Below are 5,217 nucleotides of genomic sequence, written 5' to 3' on the forward strand. Positions count from 1 at the left end.
AAAGTATATTTCATTGTCTCGTATCTTTTTTTCTCAACATAATTTTTCCAAACTCGTGTTCACTTCCCTCATGAAAAAATGAAACAAACTTTGACAACCCACCGCATTCTGGGCACTTCTCATTCAAACAATTATTTCTATAGAAATAGCAGCCATCACCTCTAGGGCATAAAAATAGATCTTGCAAGTCTCTTGATGATCTCGAAAATAGCATTGCACCACACTCCTGCAACATCTCATTAGTATGCATCATAGAACGAATATGACATAAAAGTTCATGGTACATTGAAAACTACGCATGGCACTTGCAACAACAAGTATTGTGAATCTTAAAAGGAACACAATAAAATGGTTTCAAAGATTCAAAGGCCCTTTGTGATATTTGCAAAGTTGGATATAATTCACAAAAAAAATTGTACAACATTGTTTGACTTGATTCCAAGAAATGTTTGGGATGCGGTGTGCGGTCTCGGTTGCCGATTCTTAATTTCAAAACGTCATTTACATTGGGTGACACTCTAGAATTAGAGTGCCAAAATTGTTGAATCTCTTCCTTCACATTGTCAGTCAACTTTCTATCAACACGTGGAAGCCTCCCACCAAATGCCCATGTATCTTGTTGAAGTGGATCGTCAATTCTTTGTCTTCGTGCAAGTGCTCTATCCAAAGTTTTATGGTTTATGTTAAAATCAACACAAGTTTGTCTCATTTGACGAGCCTTCCTCAATTGATGGCTTACTAAGGAGGTTGTAATCACTCTTCGAGCGGCTCTCTTATCTCTTTCTTTGGCATTCTTTCCAATAGAATTGAGAGTGTCAAATAGATTTTTTGCAATAATAGAATTTCTCTCCATCTTCTTGTTCATACAAATCTTCAATTTGTTTAGCAATGGTCTCATCTTTAGCAATTGAACAAAGAGTTGGCATTGCTCCGTCAATGTCTTATTGCTAAAATTTTGGTTTAAAAGTTGTGTAGCCCACAACCGAACGGTTCTTGTTGACCTCTTGCCTTCAAGATTCGCAATAATGTTCTCATCGATTTCAAATAACCATTTTGGGGATCTTGAAGGTCTTGGATTTGGAATTTGTCTTTCATCCATGAGAGGGTCTTCAGTTCTAAAGTAATTAGGTGTTACATATGGTTCACTTGGTTGAGCAATTCCACCTTCAATGTTAAATTTTTCCACATTTTCACCTCCTATGTCAAAATTTTCCACATGTTGAGCATTTTTCATTTTCAATAACTTGTGGCACATTTTCAAATTCAATTTCCTCTTCAGTTGAAGTAACATTTGAAATATTTAACATACCTTGTCTTCTCCTCCTATAACGTTCTCTATCTCTTTCTCTATACACTTCAATTTGGTCATTTGAAAGTTGTCTTTTGCGTTTAGACTTCCAACGACTACTACTCCCCATTTCCCTCCACACATATGCTCCTTTGTGATTGACAATGTAAGTTTTCACTTTAAGAATCTCCCAAAATGACAAATTTGTCTCTAGTTGTCTGAAAACTCGTGATCCTCGATAGAAAACAGAATATGCAGATTGTGGGCCATTGGAATCTACAAAATGGCCCACAAACCCTTTTTTTCCTAGTTTTTTGTACTAAAATTGGATATCCGATTTTAGTACAAAAATTTGTGGTTCCTAAAAATTTCCCATTGCCACCATTTATTTAGTAAACTGCCACATGGCAAAAATCCGATATCATATTTTAGAGAGAGAGAGAGAAGGAGAGGGAGAGAGAGGAGGAGAGAGAGAGAGAGAGAGAGAGGGGAGGAGAGAGAGAGAGAGAGAGGGGAGGAGAGGGAGACCATAGGACCCCTTAAGACACCAAATCATGTCGTTAGGGGTCATATGGTGTCCCATGAACCCTTATGACCTCTTAGGACACCATATGACACCATATTGGGTTGCTTTGGGTCATATTGTGTCCTAAGGGGTCGTATTGTGGCCTACGACCCCTTAGGACACCATATGACCCCTAATGACATGATTTGGTGTCTTAAGGGGTCCTATGGTGTGATTAGGGGTCATATGGTGTCTATAACGGGTTGTATGGTGTCCCAAGACACCATATGACCCCTATGGACAACATAGGACCCCTTAAGACACCAAATCATGTTGTTAGGGGTCATATGGTGTCCCATGAACCCTTATGACCTCTTAGAACACCATATGACCCCTAATGACACCATATTGGGTTGCTTTGGGTCATATTATGTCCTAAGGGGTCATATTGTGTCCTAAGGGGTCTTATGGTGTCCGAAGACACCATATGACCCCTATGGACACCATAGGACCCCTAACGACACCATAGGACCCCTTAAGACACCAAATCATGTCGTTAGGGGTCATATTGTGTCCTACGACCCCTTAGGACACCAAATGACTCCTAACGACATGATTTGGTGTCTTAAGGGGTCCTATGGTGTCGTTAGGGGTTATATGGTGTCCATAGGGGTCATATGGTATCTTGGGACACCATAGGACCCCTTAAGACACCAAATTGTGTCATTAGGGATCATATTGTGTCCTAAGGGGTCGTAAGACACAATATGACCCCTAACAACATGATTTGGTGTCTTAAGGGGTCCTATGGTGTTGTTAGGGGTCATATGGTGTCCATAGGGGTCGTATGGTGTCTTGGGACACCATAGGACCACTTAGGACACAATATGACCCCTTAGGACACAATATGACCCAAAGCGACCCAATATGGTGTCATTAGGGGTCCTATGGTGTCCTAAGAGGTCATAAGGGTTCATGATGTCTTAATCTCTCTCTCTCTTCCCTAATCTCATAAGGGTTCATGATGTCTTAATGTCATAAGGGTTCATGGTGTCCTATGATGTCTTAATCTCTCTCTCTCCCCTGATCTCTCTCTCTCCCTCTCCCCTAATCTCTCTCTCTCTCTCTCCCTCTCTCCCTCTCTCCCTCCCTCTCCGCTAATCTCTTTATCTCTCTCTACCTTCCCTCCCCTCCCTCTCTCCCTATCTCCCCATCTCTCTCTCCCTTCCCCTCTCTCTCCCTCTCTCTCCCCTAATCTCTCTCTCTCTCTCTCTAAAATATGACTAATAAAATCCAGATTTTATCAGATATCGGATTTCTGCCATTGCCATTAATGTGGCAGTTCAGTAAATAAAAGGTGACAACAGGAAAATTTTGGGGGACCACAAATTTATATATTAAAATCGGATATTTGATTTTTGTAGTCAAATTTTTTAATTTCAAATTTTGGCTCGGGAATTCTTTGGTATTTGGCTTGGAAGTGACAAGCCTAGAAAGTCAACTGAAAAAACATGTTTTTCAGTATTCCTTGATTTTCCAGACATTAAACTGGTGGCTGACGACCTTTTTTGTAACCAAAATTGATAAAACGAAAAGGGTTTTTCAAGGACGTTCCCAACTTTCCAACAATATAAGGCTTATCTTATTTCGACTTTAATAAATAATTATTATTTAATTTCTAATTGAATTCTGACAATAGTCCTGATTGATGTACTGAATGAAAAACACTCATAACTTTCAAACGGTATAACATTTTTTGAATCTGAAACATGCATCACATCCTATGCTTTGTCTACTATAGGGAAAAAAAATTTTAAAAAAAATTCATAAGGTTTTGACCAAGTTAAGGTGGTCAGACATAGGAGTTTCTAAATTTCTAGAAAGCTGTAGTAAAAAATTCATAAATAATTATTTACTTTATAAAAAAAAAATTTAAAAATATGTGTCATATCCGAACATGAGTCTAATACTTATATTATGAATATTATAAAAAAATATTATGATTTGATTGTGATTAGGGTGGTCAGACATACGTTTACTTCTTTTTTTTTCCTAAAATTTTAGTACCACTGCATTGAAATTTGAAATTTTCATCAAATAGGATTTTTTTTTTCTAAAAAACAACTAGTAGCTTAGAAACTACATTCAATTTTCTATATATTCTATTCTTACATATTTTAAAAATAATGTTCACAACTTATTCAAATTTTCATGTCAAGTTGCATAACTCTGAGTTTTTTAAATTTCATTGCTACTTAAGGGCCTGTTTTGGCACACCATGATCCTGCATATACCCTCCTTGCACAATGCCTTAGTAAAGATATCTACAATCTACTCCTTTGTAGGTACATACTCAAGTCTAACTGCATTCTCCAATACTTTTCCCTCAAGAAATGGTACCGAATAGATATATGATTTGTTCTGGAATGTTGTATTGGATTCTTTGAAATATTTATTGCACTGGTATTGTCACACATGATTGAGATAAGGTCATCAAACTTTACACCAATGTCCTTCAAACTCTGCTACATCCATAAGATTTGAGTGCAACATGAAGATGTTGCAATATATTTTGCTTCAACTATAGATAGGGACTCAAAGTACTTCTTCTTTGTTGACCAAGCAACCAACTGGGAGCAAAGAAAGAATGCTCCTCCACTAGTACGTTTTCTGTCATCAACACTTCCATCCTAATCTGCATCTATATACATTGTCTTGGTAAAATCTGAGTTCCTGGGATACCCCAAACCAAATTCTTATGTATGTGCCTTTCAAATATTTGAAAATCCTTTTTACTGCATCAACATGTGATTCTTTTGGTTCTTGCTAAAATTGGGCTGCCAGACAAACTGCATACACGATATCTGATTTGTTAGCTATCAAATATAGCAGTCCTCCAATCATCGACCTGTACCAACTTGCATCTACCTTAGGATATTTATCATCTTTGGTTAACTTGCATCTGGTGGTCATAGGTGTACACGCTGGTTTGGAATTTTCCACCCCAAGCTTCTTCAATAACTCCTTAATGTACTTAGACTAAGAAATGAAAATTCCTTCATCATTCTAATTAACTTGCAATCTGAGAAAGAAATTTAATAACCAATCATGGACATCTCGAATTATTTTGGCATCTCATTAGCAAATCTTCTACACATACCTTCATTTCCTCCAAAGATTGTGTCATCAACATACACAACAACAATTAAGATTTTACCTGAATCGGTCTTGAAGTATAAATTGTTGTCAACCTAACCTTTTTGAAATCCTTGATTAGTCAAGTACTTGTCTAGTCTTCCATACCAGGCTCTAGGGGCTTGCTTCAGTCCATATAGAGCCTTTTTTAATCTACAAACAATGTTTGGATTATCTTTCAACCTAAAACCTTCCAGTTGTTCAATATAAACCTCTTCTTTCAATTCTC

This window comes from Cryptomeria japonica, chromosome 11 (genome assembly GCF_030272615.1).
Source record: "Cryptomeria japonica chromosome 11, Sugi_1.0, whole genome shotgun sequence".
Classification (NCBI taxonomy): domain Eukaryota; kingdom Viridiplantae; phylum Streptophyta; class Pinopsida; order Cupressales; family Cupressaceae; genus Cryptomeria; species Cryptomeria japonica.